This window comes from Bos grunniens, chromosome 21 (assembly GCF_055505025.1).
Source record: "Bos grunniens cultivar Pamir isolate PY7600 chromosome 21, Bosgru_T2T1.0, whole genome shotgun sequence".
NCBI lineage: Eukaryota > Metazoa > Chordata > Mammalia > Artiodactyla > Bovidae > Bos > Bos grunniens.
The window spans coordinates 31,421,643-31,440,700 of record NC_141185.1 but is presented as its reverse complement, the minus strand read 5'-3'; the positions used below and the strand labels follow the sequence as shown (position 1 = coordinate 31,440,700).

General features: G+C 38.7%; 1 long non-coding RNA gene across 1 annotated transcript in view; it reads right to left on the bottom strand.

The window, feature by feature from the left end:
• The window catches only part of LOC147349334 (uncharacterized), an 82,092-nt gene extending 63,925 nt beyond the window's left edge, over window positions 1-18,167 (bottom strand). Inside the window, exon 1 of the long non-coding RNA XR_015150359.1 lies at window positions 17,708-18,167. This is a non-coding gene — a long non-coding RNA (uncharacterized LOC147349334). The remainder of the gene's footprint in view (window positions 1-17,707) is intronic.
• Between the last annotated feature and the right edge of the window lie 891 nt (window positions 18,168-19,058).

Sequence of the window (19,058 nt, the reverse complement as noted above, 5' to 3'; positions counted from 1 at the left end):
TATGCAGAATCTAAAAAATAATACAAATGAGTGTACATGCAAAACAGAAAGACACACAAACAGAAAACAAAATGTGCGGTTACCAAAGGGGAAAGGGGGCAGGAAGGGCCAAATCTGTTGGAGGCCCGACAGATATAAACTACTGAATATAAACTACATAAACAACGATAGTATACTGTAGCACAAGAAATTATATCCACTACTTTGCAATAACCTGTAATGGAGTATAATCTGCAAAAGGACTGAACCACTATTTTGTATACCTAAAACTAATATAAACCATACTTAAATTAAAAAATGGTAAATCAACCATACGTGCATTAAAAAATTGTGTGCTCAGTCATTCAGTTGTATTTGACTCTTTGCGACCCCATGGACTATAGCCCATCAGGCTCCTCTGTCTGGGGGACTCCTCAGGCCAGAATACTGGAGTGGTTGCTATTTCCTTCTCCAGGGGATCTTTCTGACTCACAGATTGAACCCAAGTGTCTTATGTCTCCTGCATTGGCAGGTGGGCTTCTTTACGACTAGGTCAACCATAACAACAAAAGTAAAAAAGTTTTAAATGAGGTTCAGTTAAAGCAAACAGAAATCTAAATTATCAAAGGCAGTTCCCTATGTCTTTCCATCCCCATCTAGGACATGTGTCACTGGCCCAGAATAGATGAGATTTGGGGAGTTCTTCATTGAAGAACATGTTTAGATTATAAAACAAGTTCATTCTACACTTCAGAGTATTGAAAAGCCTTTGTGGTAACATTCTCCAGGAAGCCGTGTCTTAGCCCTTGGGTTCTACTTAGATAGTTAATCCTTAGTGAGGGACATTCTGCTAAGAGCATTTCAGAGATAAAAATACATTAGTATATTTTTCAGAATTTCAACTGAAATTACATCAGGTCACCTGATGCTTTTCTCTTTCCTAAAGGGTCTCCCTCTCTGCACTCAAGCAGGACAAACAGCAGGTCAATTACTCTAATTTCCTTCCATTCAGTAAGTGAAATTTCTATAGAAGAGTAAAGAAAGTTTCATTTCTGTACCTACGTGGATTTGATTTCAGTTTCATGTCATTTAACTAGCCCAATATTGACCATGATCTATCTTCTAGTTTAAATGCTATTTTGGCACTTTGTCCATGAGCCAGCAATCTCCTGTACACTAGACTTCTTCATCATAAAAGTCCTAACTATTTCCTAAGACTTTGATTTGAGTTCATATTTTGGAAATCTTAGTAAGGTGCTCATTTGTAAAAGGAATATTTAAACTGTCATAAAGATAGGAAGAGTATATTTAAGTACATAAAATTTTAGTAACAATTTTTTAACATTGAAACCACTCTGAAATATGTTTTATTAATGATAGAGAAGTCAGGCTAAAATGTGCTGTGAAAACACAGCAATGCAACATAGAAAGTATGTAGCTCCTATTGTCCACATATATGGGATGAATTTAATTTAACTTGGAACCACATGATTCTAAAAGTTATGTAGTTAGAGTGGATAAAAATAAGTCAGGGATGTTTGTAAGCAAGCAAATAAGTGTATGATCTAAGAAGCAAATGCTAAAATTCAAAGCAAAGTCTCATTAGTTAAAATTTACTAAAAGCATTGTATTTTTTCTTGCAATAGTTGGAATAGATGTTACTTCTTGCCTTGAAAATTTTGTTTGGTGTATAGCCAGTAGGAATTTGCTGTATGACTCAGGGAGCTCAAACTGGTGCTCTGTGAAAACCTAGACGTGTGGGATGGAGTGGGAGGTGGGAGGGAGGGCCACGAGGGAGGGGACATATGCCTGATTCATTTTGATGTATGGCAGAAACAAACACAGTGTTGAAAAGCGATTATCCTTCAATTTAAAAAATTTTTTAAGTTTATTTGGTTTTTTAGTGGTTTCCCTTGAATAGTAGTGGTTTCTACACTATGACATGATAAATAAATCTTTAGTACTGCCTACTTATTTTCTACATTTCAAAAGAATCTCTTGGTTCTGTACTTTTTTTTAATGAATTTTTATTTTTATTGATTTTTATTGGTTCAAGTGAGTAATGATTAATGAGTGCAATAATTTTTTTATATTGAAACCCATTTGGAAACACATTTGAATTTACTGTATCTTATCTAACAAGCTGGACTCTGAGATAAATTGATATCATGTAGGAATTTCTTCAAAATAATCTGAGATGATTATATACTCCCAACAAGATCTGAAATGAGCTGATAATTATTGAAACTTGAAGAGTTTCTAAGGTTTAAGAGTGCTTGCAGTTCATTATACTATTCCTCTACTTGACAATGTTACACTTGAAAATTTTTATAACAAAAGTTTTAAAAAATTTTAAATGGATTATGAAATTCCTGTCAGGCTAACTCTCTTGATATTTTAGTACCTTCTTTCCAGTCACTGTGAGAGATACCGTCACCATTTATTGCCAAGAATGTTATTTTTAAGTACTGATTTAACATGAAAAGTAACAAACATTTGGTGAGCTATTAATTTTATTATTTGTGATGATTTGGCTTTCCATCTCATCCCTCTGAGTCTCTCACTGCTGTTTAAAAAATGAATTCCCAGAACACTTCATGAGAGAGCTTCAGATATTTCAATTTTGTTACTATTTTAAAAGAAGAAAAGATACTTAACTTGTTCAAGGTCACAAAGCAATTTGCTACAAAAATCAGCCTAGGAAACCAAAACTTCATGGTCCTGGAAATGAGTGCTAACCATTGGAGAGTTCCTTAATTGAGACTAAACGAGAACTGTTGCTTTGATTGAGGCTAAATTAGATTATAGACAGTCCTGTACTTTTCCATGCTCTTCCCTGAGAGTCATTGGTAGTCATGCACTAATTCAAATGAGTCACCTCCAAATTTAAATCAAAAACGTGTTTGGCAGTAACTACAGGCTTTATGGATCCATGGAGAAACTTTCTGGCAGTGCTCTCCATCAGTCACAGTGTCATGACTCATATCAGTCATCATGAGTAAGGGCTGTCAATGTCACCAACACAGACCCTGGATGAATAATCAGTGTCACACACCCAGGGTAAGTTGCAGTAGTTAATCAGATTGATGTTGTCATCCATGAAAATAGTGCAGGTCTTACAATTCTATTTAGAGCACATAGGGAGTATTTCCTGTTCAAATAGCTATAATCCTTCTCAAATGAATAAGCAATCAAATATTTTTGAGTCTATAGATTAAGCTTTGACTGAAACATAAATATTTCAGGATTAGTACCAAGGTTACTTCATTAAAATAGATTTCCCAAGGGAACAAAATGCCAGTGTACTGCCCTGAAGGAAATGTTGAGATATAAAATGTGTTTATATATCCCCATTTGCCCTCCATTAGTGAACTATAGTACAGAATATTTTAATTTAAATTTCATAAAGGCTAATAAATATCATGAAATCATTTCAGACCTGGACCTTAAAAAGGGAAATAAAATGGTAACTGTTATTTCCAATTAAATGAAGTGTTAGTTATTATTGCCATGTAAAAAATTATCACAAACTTAGAGGCTTATAACAGCACCCATTTACTAACTTACTTTTTGTAGGTCAGGAGTCCAGCTTAGCCTGACTGGGCTCTCTCCTCAGAATATCAAGATATAAGCCAAGCTGAGTTCTTGTATGGGAGATCTGGGGAAAAGCCAGTTTATCCTTGGAGGAGGCAAAATTCCTCCTATTTGGAAGTCCTCCTATGGAAGTCCTATTCCTTGCTTCTGATCAGCCAGGACCACTCTTAGCTCCTAGAGGTTGCCCACATTCCTTGCCACGCAGTCTTCTTCATCTTCAATCAGAAACAGCAAGTCTGCTTGATATCTGATATCTCTCATTTCCTTTTCTGTGACCAGCCAGAGAAAAATCTTTGCTTTAAAGTTTGTTTGATTAAAGTTGTCCCACCTGGATTATCTCTCAATCTCAGGGTCAGCTGATTTGGGGCATTAACTGTATCTGCAATATTCCTTTACAGCAGCACCTAGATTACTGTTGGATTGAATAATTGGGATAAGGTGTGTGTTTACCAGGGGTCAGATCTTAAAGGCCATCTAGAATTCTGCCTATCACAAATGGTATCACATATAATAAAATTGTACTATATCTCCTATATCTAAGTATTTCTTTTAAATTAGTCAAAATCTTCAAATTTCCTATGTACCTTGCATCTTAGTCCATGTGGACTATATGGACTGCTATAACAGAATATCATAGACTGGGCAGCTTATAAGCAGAAATTTATTTAACATAATTCTGGAGGCTGAGAAGTCCAAAATCAAGATCAATTCAGTGTAAGAACTCACTTCCTGGTTCATAGATAGCCATCTTCTTACTGTGTCCTCACATGGTAGAAGGAACAAAAAGGAGCGCTATGGGATTTTTTTTTTTTTTAATAAAGGCACTGATCCTATTCATGAGGGCTCTACTCTCATGATCTAATCAATTCCCAAAGGCTCCAACTCAAATATCACATTGAGTGTTAGGATTTAACAAATAAATTTTGGGAGGACGCAAATGTGCAGTCTATAGCATCTTGTTAGTACATGTACACCTTACAAGTCTGGGCATCAGGATTTTGATATGTTTTGTTTCTATTCTGGCTGTTTTTAAAACACTTTAAGAAATTATTTTTTTGGCTGCACTTGGTCTTTGTTGCTTTGAGAGGGCTTTCTCTAGTTGCAGTGAGCAGGTCTACTGTTCATTGCAGTGCATGGGCTCATCTCGTTGCTGGTGGCTTCTCTTGTTGCAGAGCCCAGGCTCTAGGCATAAGGGCTTCAGTAGTTGCAAGTCACAGGCTTTAGAGCATGGACTCAGTAGTTGTGGTGCCTGTGTGGTACATGCTCCATGGCATGTGGAATCTTCCGGGACCAGAAATCGAACCTATATCCCCTGCATTAGCAGATGGATTCTTATTCACTGCACCACCAGGGAAGTCCATTCTAGCTGTTTTTAAAATTGTTTATTTTCAGTTGGTCATAGGTAACAGTTTTTACCCCTGTAATATAGAACTGAAGCTTCAGTTCATTTCAGTTCAGTCGCTCAGTTGTGTCCGACTCTTTGCAACCCCATGAATCGCAGCACACCAGGCCTCCCTGTCCATCACCATCTCCCAGAGTTCACTCAAACTCACGTCCATTGAGTCGGTGATGCCATCCAGCCATCTCATGCTCTGTCGTCCCCTTTTCCTCCTGCCTCAAATCCCTCCCAGCATCAGAGTCTTTTCCAATGAGTCAACTCTTTGCATGAGGTGGTCAAAGTACTGAAGCTTTAGCAATGCACTATTTTGCCCATGTACTGATATATCTAGGCTAAAGCATGTACTCTTATTTGCCAGCCCAGTGACTTTCTAATCAATTTTGCAGATTGTCAGTATGACTGCTTATGACAAATGGCACTTATATATAGAAGCAGAAAAGAATATAATTTAACTACTAAATTTGTACACTGAGTAATTGTTGTTGAATGGCTAAGTCATGCCCAACTCCTGAGACCTCATGGACTGTAACACACCAGACTCCTCTGTCCATGTGATTTTTCAGGCACGAATACTGGAATACATTGCCATTTCCTTCTCCAGGGGATCTTCCCCACCCAGGGATCAAACCCACGTCTCCTATACTGGCAGGTGGATTCTTTACTGCTGAGCCACCAGGGAAGCCCCACATTGAGTACTTTCTGTAGCTAAAAGCAATGGTAATGGTTCTCCATCTGTCTCCATATTAATCTTTTGGGTTTTATAGGAATTTATAGTTTACTACTCAAATGGAATAAAAGTCCAGCACCTTCTGATTGGTCTATTAGGAAAAGCATTATCATTTTTCTCACTAATTCTAGCAAGGATTGATTTTTTTCTGAAAAAAATACCAGGTAAGCTCAAGGTCTATCATGATTCAAAGATCCTTTGCTTTAGTAACTTGCCTAAACTAAATCTGTTGAATATGTCTCAGTTGTGGTATGCCACTGCTGATGTCTAAACTTAGGGAGATTTTCAAATTCTTGTTTTAATTTTTAAGGTTGGCTTGCTAGGGATTGGCCTTGTATCTACATAGATTGTGACCAACCAGATATTGGTTATAGGTTGTACTCAAACACTTTAATCCAAGAAATACTTTCAACCTCTGCCCAAGGGTCTGTGTGCAAGTTGGGGAGCATATTAAAAGTTCAGTAGTTTTCAGGTGTGCTCCAGGTTTTCCTAACATCAGACTATCTTGATTGTCATCTGTGGATGAACATATAAAAAGTCTGGATTCTGTTCAGTCTTTCATGAACATTTATGCAGACTTCCAGTTAGCCAGGGATATGAGGAAAGTTATCAAACCCTCCTCTACCTCATTTCTTGGATACTCTCATTAGAATTTTGTCTAGGTCATGGTAGCCTCTTGCTAAAACCAGAATGACAACCTCAGTCGAGCCAAGCTGCTGGCCCAGTGACTTGCTATCAAGTTCACTACTTTTACTGACAACACTGCTGAGTACAGGTTTTTCACCTTCCATTCCAAATCAAAAAAGACCCATCCAAAAGTGAAGTTTCTGGTTTTCCTAGCCTGCCCCACCCTGGTACAATAATTGCATTATCCAACTGGGAAGCAAGGGGAATAGCCCCAGGCAAGAATGTCACTACTTCCTACTGAACTCTCCTGAAGTTCAGTCATTTTTCATGAATTAACACTTCTCACTGTTGCACACCTTTGGTAGATTTCCAGAGCCCTGAAATGGTTGTTTTTGACAAAATGTCTAGTTGACTTTTTAGTTGCTTCTTAAGGAAAGAATTTGCTGACCTCCTCATGTTGCCATAGCAAAATGTTCACTCTCAGGCCTGACTTTTTGATCTAAGGTCAAGGGCTATCTTATCTCCATATCAGTTTTAAGCAAAGTACTGACATGTTTATGGTTTGTCTTCATTAAATGAGATTCTGCAAGGAAGCAATTTTCAGTTTCATTACCCAGTTGAATGAGAACAACTCAGTGGCAAAAACAAGTACCAATTAACTAAATGAAAAGTTCAAGCTGTGAATTTATCTTCAGGGCAAACTGTAATAATGTGAAGGACAGCAATAGGAAGCAAAGTATACAAGTAACACAAAATAAACATTCTGGAAGTTGAACCTGCCTATATTATTCATTATAAATTATGGATAGATGGATTGATTTTATAGATAATATGCACAATAAACAAGTTCATTTATAATATGCAAGAATATAATTTATTTAGACTATAGCTTGGACTTAATGTAGGTCACTGAATTGAAATAAATTAATCTCAAATAGGGCTTCCCTGGTGGCTCAGGTAAAAATCTGCCTGCAATGCAGGAGACCTGAGTTCAATCCCTTGATTGAAAAGATCCCCTGAGGAGGGCATGGCAACCCACTCCAGTATTCTTGCCTGGAGAATCCCATGGACAGAGGAGCCTGGCTGTCTATAGTCCATAGGGTCGCAAAGAGTCGGACACAACTGAGTGACTAAGCACAGCACAATCTTAAATAGATATGGTAATTTTATCTATAAAATATTTATCAAATTTAATTATATAACTTGAGAGGATAACATGTTTAAGAATAGTTTTCTTAAACATATCTGCCATGCATTTACCATAATAAAAATGTTGCCTGGTAAAAAACAGACAAATTTATATGGTTGTCAAGAAAAAGATTTTTAACTGAATATAATAAATCAATTAAAAAATTGAAAACAGTTAAAAGTTGGGGGGGAAATGCAATTTTTAAAGTGTATTACTAACAAAATATTGCCAAATATGTTGGAAATCACAGGAACTCTCTATATGCTAGTGGGAGAATAAATTACTACTGCCACTTTGGAGAACAATTCAGTATTACCTAATGAAGTTTTTAAAAGCACAATTATACAACCCAGTAATTCCATTTGTTCCAAAGAGATATATTCAAGGAAAGGTCAATTAAAATGTAGGCACTATATCGAAAGGTATGAAAACAAATAGATTTTCAACATATCAACATGTAGTATGTTACCATGTATATAATTTTTAAATTATTCATGCATAAACATAAGAAGTTAAGATTTAATATGAGAAAATGAAAGAATTTGGAAACACATTCCAAATTCAAAATAGAGGTTGACTCTGGAGAGGAAATGAGAATATAGTGCTGGGAAGGAGTAGAAAGGTGACTTCATATCTCTCAGTAAAGGTTATGATTTTGAAAAAAAATGGGAAATATTAATCTTGTTAATCTTTATTGATAATACAAAAGTGTGAGTTATATTTTACACTATATATTCCTAATTTGTAAAATAAGTAACTGTTAAAAAAGCGGGGGAATAATATCAATACAAATGGGGCTATAAAACATAATTATTTAGTGTACCCATCCAAATTACCAACTAATAGTAGAAACTAATACATTTCCAAAGTATTGCTGTAAGGAATATGGCTGAGTGATTGAATATTCAATAAATTCATTCAGAAAGAATGAGGAGATGGAGCCAAAGTAAAAACAACACCCAGTCGTGGATGTGACTGCTGATGGAAGTAAAGTACAATGCTGTAAAGAACAATATTGCATAGGAACCTAGAATGTGAGGTCCAGGAATCAAGGCAAATTGGAAATGGTCAAACAGGAGATGGCAAGGGTGAATGTAGACCTTTTAGGAATCAGCTAACTAAAATGAGGTGGAATGGGTGAATCTAACTCAGATGACCACCATATGTACCACTGTGGGCAAGAATCCTTTAAAAGAAACAGAGTAGCCATCAAGTCAAAAAAAGAATCCAAAATGCAGTACTCAGATGCAATCTCAAAAATGACAGAACGATTTCTGTTCATTTCTGAGGCAAACTATTCAATATCACAGTAATCTGAGTCTATGCCCCCACCAATAATGCTGAGGAAGCTGAAGTTGAATGGTTCTATAAAGACCTACAAGACCTTTTAGAACTAACACCTAAAAAAAGATGTCCTTTTCATTATAGGGGACTGGAATGCAAAAGTAGAAAGTCAAGAAATATCTGGAGTAACAGGCAAATTTGGCCTTGGAGTACAGAATGAAGCAGGGCAAAGGTTAATAGAGTTTTGCCAAGAGAATGCACTGGTCATAGCAAACACCCTCTTCCAACAACACAAGAGAAGACCCTTCACATGGACATCACCAGATGGTCAATACTGAAATCAGACTGATTATATTCTTTGCAGCCAAAGATGAAGAAGCTCTATATAGTCAGCTAAAACAAGACCAGGAGCTGACTGTGGCTCAGATCATGAACTCCTTATTGCCAAATTCAGACTTAAATTGAAGAAAGTAGGGAAAACCACTAGACCATTCAGGTATGACCTAAATCAAATCCCTTATAACTATACAGTGGAAATGACAAATAGATTCAAGGGATTAGATTTGATACACAGAGTCCTAAAGAACTATGAACGGAGGTTCTTGACATTGTACATGAGGCAGTGATCAAGACCATCCCCAAAAAAAGAAATACAAAAAGGCTAAATGGTTGTCTGAGGAGACCTTACAAACAGCTATGAAAAGAAGAGAAGTGAAAGGCAAAGGAGAAAAGGAAAGATGTACCCATTTGAATGCAGAGTTCCAAACAATAGCAAGGAGGGACAAGAAAGCCTTCCCCAGTGATCAGTGCAAAGAAATGGAGGAAAACAACAGAATGGGAAAGACTAGAGATCTCTTCAAGAAAATTAGAAATACCAAGAGAACATTTCATGCAAAGATGGGCACAATAAAGGACAGAAATGCTATGGACCTAACAGAAGCAGAAGATACTAAGAAGAGGTGGCAACTATACACAGAACTATACAAAAAAAATCTTCATGACCCAGATAATCATGATGGTGTGATCATTCACCTAGAGCCAGACATCCTGGAATGCAAAGTTAAGTGGGCCTTAGGAAACATCACTACAAACAAAGCTAGTGGAGGTGATGAAATTCCAGTTGAGCTATTTCAAATCCTTAAAGATGACACTGTGAAAGTGCTGCACTCAATATGCCAGCAAATTTGGAAAACTCACCATTGGCCACAGGACTGGAAAAGGTCAGTTTTCATTCCAATCCCAAAGAAAGGCAATGCCAAAGAAGGCTCAAACTACCATACAATTGCACTTGTCTCACATGCTAACAAAGTAATACTCAAAATTCTCCAAGCCAGGATTCAGCAGTATGTGAACTGAGAACTTCAGATGTTCAAGCTGGATTTAGAAAAGCCAGAGGAACCAGAGATCAAATTGCCAACATCCGCTGGATCATGGAAAAAGCAAGAGAGTTCCAGAAAAACATCTACGTCTGCTTTATTGACCAGGCCAAAGCATTTGACTGTGTGGATCACAACAAACTGTGGAAAATTCTTCAAGAGATGGGACTACCAGACCACCTTACCCTCCTCCTGAGAAATCTGTACGCAGGCAAGAAGCAACAGTTAGAACTAGACATGGAACAACACACTGGTTCCAAATAGGAAAAGGAGTACGTCACGATGGTATACTGTCACCCTGCTTATTTAACTTATGCACTTGGACTGCAGGACTCCAGGCCTCCTTGTCCATCACCAACTCCCAGAGTTTACTCAAACTCATGTCCATTGAGTTGCTGCTGCCCTCCAACCATCTCATCCTCTGTCGTTCCCTTCTCCTCTCACCTGAACGCAGAGTACATCATGAGAAATGCTGGACTGATTGAAGCACAAGCTGGAATCAAGATTGCCAGGAGAAATAACAATAACCGCAGATATGCAGATGACACCACCCTTTTGGCAGAAAGTGAACAAGAACTAAAGAGCCTCTTGATGAAAGTGAAAGAGAAGAGTGAAAAAGTTGGCTTAAAACTCAACATTCAGAAAACTAAGATCAAGGTATCTGGTCCCGTCACTTCATGGCAAATAGGTGGGAAAACAGTGACAGACTTTACTTTGGGCTCCAAAATCACTGCAGATGGTGACTGCAGCCATGAAATTAAAAGACAGTTTAATGCTCCTTAGAATAAAAGGTATGACCAACCTAGACAGCATATTAAAAAGCAGAGACATTACTTTGCCAACAAAGGTCCGTCTAGTCCAAGCTATGGTTTTTCCAGTAGTCATGTATGGATATGAGAGTTGGACTTTAAAGAAAGCTGAGCACCGAAGAATTGATGGTTTTGAACTGTGGTGTTGGAGAAGATTCTTGAGAGTCCCTTGGACAGCAAGGAGATCCACTCTTCCTGTCCACCCTAGGAAATCTGTCCACCCTAAAGGAAATCAGTCCTGAATATTCACTGGAAGGATTAATGCTGAAGCGGAAACACCAATACTTTGGCCACCTGATGTGAAGAACTGACTCATTTGAAAAGACTCTGATGCTGGGAAAGATTGCAGGCGAGAGGAGAAGGGAACGAGAGAGGATGAGATGGTTGGATGGTAGCAGCAACTCAATGGACATGAGTTTGAGTAAACTCTGGGAGTTGGTGATGGACAAGGAGGCCTGGAGTGCGCAGTCCATGGTGTCGCAAGGAGTCGGACACAACTGAGACACTGAACTGAACTGAACTGATATGATACAAGGCACTTTCACAGAGAACCAGTTAAAGCTTGACATTTTTTTATCTTTTAAAAATATAAGCCTTTACAAGAGTCTATATGAGTTATGGATTTCTTATTCCTCTAAATATAGCAAAGTGAAATATCACACTAGAGCTAGCATCTTTTTTGGCTGATAATTTGCCTGTAGAGCTCACACCTCATGAAAGCCTAACACCTTACCTTAATTCCTATTCCATAGCGGTATTATAATTCAGAAAAAAAAATTTTTGTTCAAAGAATTAAAAGGGCAATTTAAACATTTTCTTCAGATTAAATAATAGCTATTTGGTTATAAAGCTTGATTTTTTTTAACCTGATCTAGGAGTCAGGATACCACTCTAATGTCAGAAAGCAAAGAGTTCCAAAAGTAACTCTTGATAAGAGTGAAAGAGGAGAGAGAAAAAGCTGGCTTGAAACTCAACATAAAAAAAACTAAGACCATGGTAACCAGTCCCATCACTTCATGTCAAAATAGAAGGGGAAAAAGTGGAAACAGTAACAGATTTTTTTTCCCCTTGGGCTCCAAAATCACTGTGGATGGTGACTGCAGGCATGAAATTAAAAGAAGCTTGCTCCTTGGAAGGAAAGCTATGACAAACCTAGACAGTGTATTAAAAAGCAGAGACATAACTTTGCGGGAAAAGGGCTACCTAGTTTAAGCTATGGTTTTCCCAATAGTCATGTACAGATGTGAGAGTTGGACCATAAAGAAGGCTGAGTACCAAAGAATTGATACATTCAAAATGGAATGCTGAAGAAAACTCCTGAGAGTCTCTTGGAGTTCCAGGAGATCAAACCAGTCAGTCCTAAAGGAAATCAACCCTCAATATTCATTGGAAGGACTGAATCTGAAGCTCCAATGCTTTGGCCACCTGATGTGTAGAGGCATCTCATTGGAACAGGTCTTGATGCTGGGAAAGATTGAAGGTAAAAGGAGAAGAGGGCAGCAGAGGATGAGATAGTTACACAGCACTACTGATTCAATGGACATGAATTTGAGCAAACTCTGGGAGCTGCTGAAGGACAGGGTAGCCTGGTGTGCTGCAGTCTATGGGGTCTTGAAGAGCTGGACACGACTTAGCAACTGAACAGCAAGGAGTCAGGATACTTATGTCATTGCTCTGAATTTCTATTTTGGAAACTTGAGTAAGTTGGGGCCTTATCAGTAGAAGGAGAGTGGAGAGGTAGACAGGTAATTTTAATTCCCTTCCATAAATAAACATAAGCACTGTTCCCTGGGCAAATCATTTACCATGGCTGTGCCTCAATGTCCTTATCTTTAAAATACTAAATAACCTACCCAGAGGGATTAGTAAAAATTAAGAGATATAAATACATATAAACTGCTTGGAACAGTTTGGCAGGTTACAAATATTCAGTAAGTGTTAATTATGATTAGTATCATCATCACTATTTTCAATATCATCTGTAAGACTTAACTCAAAAGTCTAGTTTTATTAAAAAAATATTTGAAACATTTTATTTATTGCATTTTTCAACAAATTCATCTAACTGCTTTAAACTTTATATTTTTATTTTGATCAATAATACACATTCAACAAATAAAATAAGATAGCAATTTTTTAAAATTATGTAATGTCTTCCCCTGTAGAAAATAAAGCAGAACATAAATATTTAAATACATTGAGTGTGAATTAGAGTGTTTTATTATTATATTTCTAATAAGCATCTAAACTTACAGGCTTCCCTGGTGGCTCAGATGGTAAAGAATCTGCCTGCAATGCATGAGACCCAGGTTCGATCCCTGGGTCTGGAAGATGCCCTAGAGAAGGAAATAGCAACCCATTCCAGTATTCTTGCCTGGGAAAGCCCATGGACTAAAAAGCCTAGCAGGCTACAGTCCATAGGGTCTCAAAAAAGTTAGATATGACCAAGACACTAAACAACAAAACAACAATCTAAGGTTATAAGTAAACACACAATAAAATTTATGACACCCTTAAGTAGTTAGTTTTGTGTTCCTTACCCACTGGCCCCACTTTCATTATTATAACTCTCCTCATGTTACTTCCTATAAAGAAACAAATAATACTATGGAGAACAGTGTGGAGATTCCTTAAAAAACTGGAAATAGAACTGCCATATGACCCAGCAATCCCACTGCTGGGCATACACACTGAGGAAACCAGAAGGGAAAGAGACACGTGTACCCCAATGTTCATCGCAGCACTGTTTATAATAGCCAGGACATGGAAGCAACCTAGATGTCCATCAGCAGATGAATGGATAAGAAAGCTGTGGTATGTATACATGGTGGAATATTACTCGGCCATTAAAAAGAACACATTTGAATCAGTTCTAATGAGGTGGATGAAACTGGAGCCTATTATACAGAGTGAAGTAAGCCAGAAAGAAAAACACCAATACAGTATACTAATGCATATATATGGAATTTAGAAAGAAGGTAACAATAACCCTGTATGCGAGATAGCAAAAGAGACACAGATGTATAGAACAGTCTTTTGGACTCTGTGGGAGAGGATGAGGGTGGGAATGATATGGGAGAATGGCATTGAAACATGTAAAATATCATATGTGAAATGAATCGCCAGTCCAGGTTTGATGCATGATACAGGGTACTCGGGGCTGGTGCACTGGGATACCCACAGGGATGGGATGGGGAGGGGGTTGGGAGGGGGGTTCAGGATGGGGAACACATGTACACTCATGGCAGATTCAAGTCAATGTATGGCAAAACCAATACAATATTGTAAAGTAAAATAAATAAATTAATTTAAAAAACTCCCCAAAGTAAAATAAATAAATAAAAGTTTAAAAAAAAAGAAAGAAATAATAGCTAAATAAAGGGATGATATTCTTGAAAGAACATTCAATATGACCAAGTACAAGGGCCAGATTCTTTCAACACGATTAATGAAGGACTATAATCCATCTCCATATTGTACAGTGTATGCTGATAATAATCTGTATCAATAGTTTTATTTTATTTAGGCTCATTTGTTTGCATGACAGAGGCATTTACTACACATTGTTTATTCACATGCTCACCCACATTTCAGTGCCCACCCTGTACTTTGGTGGTGGCATTGCACTAGTTCTGGCCAACAGACTGTCCATCTAACTAATGTGTGCGCATCCTAGACTGAAGCATTTAAAAGCCGACATATAAAGCTTTTGCTCTCCCTTCACCTGCTGCAGTAGTGGAGTCTACTTATTGAGAAGCCAAGGCCACAAGATTTAAACAGCCTAGATTTCTAAGTCTGCCCTTAGAAGGGAGCCATCCCATATAAAGGCAGACTAGGTGAAAGAGAAATTTTTATGTCTTAAGCCACAAAGTTTCAGTTTTGTTTTTCTTTAAGCATAGTCTCAATGTATAAACTTAAGATAGCACAAAAAGAGATTCATAATAAAGACATATACAGATTGAAATTATAAATGGAAACTGGTCACTCTTAGAAGATATCAAAATAATTTCATAAATGGTCTAGAAGGGCGGCTTAGAGGGACAACAATGAACAAAAATGTTGAGAGTCACTGGTCTAGACCAGAGATTCTCTTCTGGGGTCAGTGCCATTGTTTTGGGGTGTATTTGAAAATGTATGGGAGTGTTTTTGTCACACTGACAGGGTCATGTCCCTGGTGTTTAAATGACAGGCTAAGACAGTGAAGCATCCTGTAATGTGTGAGATATCCCCTACATGAGAAGAGCCAAGAGCTGTCTCAGAAATTTCAAGGAAACATTGCTGTGAATCAGACATCATACCTTTGTGCCTTCTTTGCCCTCGTAAATGAGGTTATATATTTTGCAATAGACAATGCAGCTCAGAAAGGGCTACTGCCCATCAGAGCAAGAGACCCTAATGTGAAGGGCATCCTCAGTTGTGTTCACAATGTATGGAAAGGTGCTGCAATGGAATGTTCAACTTATGTTCCCAGTGTCTCCTGAGTTTAATCCAGCTCAAAAAAATATTTATTGATCATCTACCCCGTAGTATACACTAAAGCAGCTGTGTATGACAGCAATGTGGGCTAGGTAGTTGTACAGATACAAATTTTGGCTTCTATCCATGCCTTAACACAGTCCCAGAATGGAGCTCTGATATGATAGTAACGATAATAATAATAATATCTATTTACTATTTGCCAGACCCTGTGCTAAGAGTAACCCTCATAACTAATAAGACAGATACTGTGATTATGATCTCCCTTATAACCAAAGGTTATTTTTTTTATAATTTACTTTTTTCCACCCCAGGTATCAATATACAATACATAGATTTCCCCCTTGCATAAATGTAACCAAGCAGGACCCTATGGGCCTTCCCAGGACAGAACTTCCCCACATATCCTGTGCTTTAGCTGCTCACTAAAGTACCCGATAATAGTACTCGGTGCAAATTTTCCTGGGCAGTTTTTCAAATATGCAAACGCCCCACCAAATGCAATATGTTAACTACTTGGTGACCATGAGCACAGAGCCCCAAGCCTCCTGGAGTCTATGAAGGAATAAAGTTAACCCCTGTGACCTCACCCTGTTCCCTCATCATCAGCCAGTCAGAGAATTGTGCAAAATCTGACCACTTACTCTGTGATCCCTCCCCTCCCCTGGCTGTCAAAAATGCTTAGCCAACACCTTCGGGAAGCTCAAGATTTTTTAGGGCATAACCAGCCTCATCTGGGAGAAGGCAATGGCACCCTACTCCAGTACTCTTGCCTGGAAAATCCCATGGATGGAGGAGCTTGGTGGGCTGTAGTCCATGGGGTCGCGACTGAGTGACTTCCCTTTCACTTTTCACTTTCACGCATTGGAGAAGGAAATGGCAACCCACTCCAGTGTTCTTGCCTGGAGAATCCCAGGGCTGGCAGAGCCTGGTGGGCTGCCGTCTATGGGGTCGCACAGAGTCGGACACGACTGAAGCAACTTAGCAGCAGCAGCAGCAACCTCATCTACCTGCATGGCCTTACAATGACCCTTACTCTGCTCCAAACCCCAATGTTTCCATTTGTTTCACCACACTGCATGTCAGCATTCAAACGTGTGTTAACACAAGTAAGGAAACTGCAGCTTAAAGAGGCGAACTAAATTTCTCAAAGTGACTCAATATATTTTTAACAAACTTGGGATGTGACATTTTGGGGCTCCAAAATCACTGCAGATGTTGACTGCAGCCATGAAATTAAAATACAATTGCTCCTTAGAAGAAAAGGTATGACAAACCCAGACAGCATATTAAAAAGCAGAGATATTACTTTGCCAACAAAGGTCCATCTAGTCAAGGCTATGGTTTTTCCACTAGTCATGTATGGATGTGAGAGTTGGACTGTGAAGAAAGCTGAGAGCCGAAGAACTGATGCTTTTGAACTGTGGTGTTGGAGAAGACTCTTGAGAGTCCCTTGGACAGCAAGGAGATCCAATCAGTCCATCTTAAAGGAAATCAGTCCTGCATATTCATTGGAAGGACTGATGCTGAAGCTGAAACTCCAATACTTTGGCCACCTGATGTGAAGAACTGACTCATTTGAAAAGACCCTGATGCTGGGAAAGATTGATGGCAGAAAGAGAAGGGGATGACAGAGGATGAGATGGTTGGATGGCAGCAGTGACTCAATGGACCTAAGTTTGAGTAAACTCTGGGAGTTGGTGATGGACAGGGAGGCCTGGTGTGCTGCATGGGGTCGCAAAGAGTCAGACACGACTGAGAGACTGAACTGAACTGAACTGGGCTGTGAATCCAGGCAGTCTGAATCTACAGATAAGATCTTATCTGCCACTGTATATTATCTCCCAATTCACTTACAATTTCTGGTACTGTTTCTTCATCTAAAAAAAAAAATGGGAATAGAAAATCTCCTTTCTGCTGTCATGAGAATGAAAGAAGGTGTTGTTGTTTTAATGACAGAAAAAAGCTATGGAAATCATCTAATAGAGTAGACAGTCACTAACTTATCTTTATTATAATCTGGTATTATTCTCTTTATCACTGATTCCACCACTCCTTGAAATTTCATATATTTGATGCTTTAAGCTACACAGTCTAAAATTCACTCATATCTTGTTTTGTCTTACTGGCTGTTTCCTACACATTACAGCCTTCTTTTCCTACATGGTTAACTAACATTTATGGATGAAAACCGTTACTCGTATAGTACATATCCCACTTAATTTAGCAATTCTCAGTTGAACTTACCTTCAATTCACTTCTCGGTGGTTTTCTGATTGGTTGGTAAGATCCCTCTGAGTTCTCCTTGATTTGCTGACTCACCTTCCACTAGCAACAAGCTATCACACTCAATCTTTCCATTTCAATGGCTGTCTTAAGGTCTAAAGTTGTGGAGCAGAAAGGACAGCAAACCCACCAGTGAACATGATTCCTGACCTCAGTGGATCTCAACTCGGCATAGCTTTTGGGCCAGAGCTCATTTCCTCTTTCAGGAGTAAGTCCAGAACAGCAACCTCCAACACCCAGGACCCAAAGGTCTCCATTCCAGGATTCCCCTGCCAGCCTTGGTAAATCTCACGATATCCCACGAGACCAGGCTTCCTCTGAGAAGAGAGGTTGCAGCTGCAACAACTCAGGCAGTTCACTGAGCTGCCCCTGGCCCTCAGGCCATCCCAGCCCATTCTCTTCTTCTCCATCAGGACCCACACATCCTACATACGGACACCTGAAATCACAGAGCACACCTCGTGGACTCCACCTGCACCTGGTTAGCTTCCCTAAAAAACCCACACTCCACAAACCAGACCACGCCCCTGCCAGGCCAATGGATATTCTCTGTGGTGGTCAAAACAAAAACATTCATACCAAAAGCAGTTTTGGTAATAAAGATACATTTGATTTCTATTTTCCCAACTCTACTTCTGTCAACAGTTTCCAAACTCTAGATGATGCAAAAAGGGAAGTAAAGTATTAAATCTCTAACAATTTCCCCCCAAATCCACATCTAACTAGAAAACTTTTTGTTTCTACGCTTGTGGCTCAAAATATCTATTTTAAATATTCATATTTCTACTTTAGTAGCTGCTATATAATAAATGTAGTGAGTCTCTCTTATGGTTATCTAGAAATCTGGTTTCTCACTAAACTAAGAAATGACTTAGCATCTTCTATAGTTTCTGATACACAACTTGTGTTTTGGTTTCCGGTTTTTTTCCTTTTTTGTCCTTGCCACAGGGCTTGTGGGATTTTAGCTCCCAACAAAGGATGGAATGGATGCCCTCCACAGTGAAAGCACAGACTCCTAACCAATGGACCACCAGGGAATTCCCACAATAGGTGTTTGTTATTGTTTAGTCATGAAGTCCTGTCCAACTCTTTGCATCTCCATGGACTGCAGCACATGAGGCTTCCCTGTCCTTCACTATCTCCCGGAGTTTGCTCAAACTCATGTCCATTGAGTTGGTATGCCATCCAACCATCTCATCCTCTGTTGCTCTCTTCTCTGCCTGCCCTCAATCCTTCCCAGCATCAGGGTCTTTTCCAGTTAGCTGGCTCTTTGCGTCCACTGGCCAAAGTATTGGAGCTTCAGCTTCAGCAT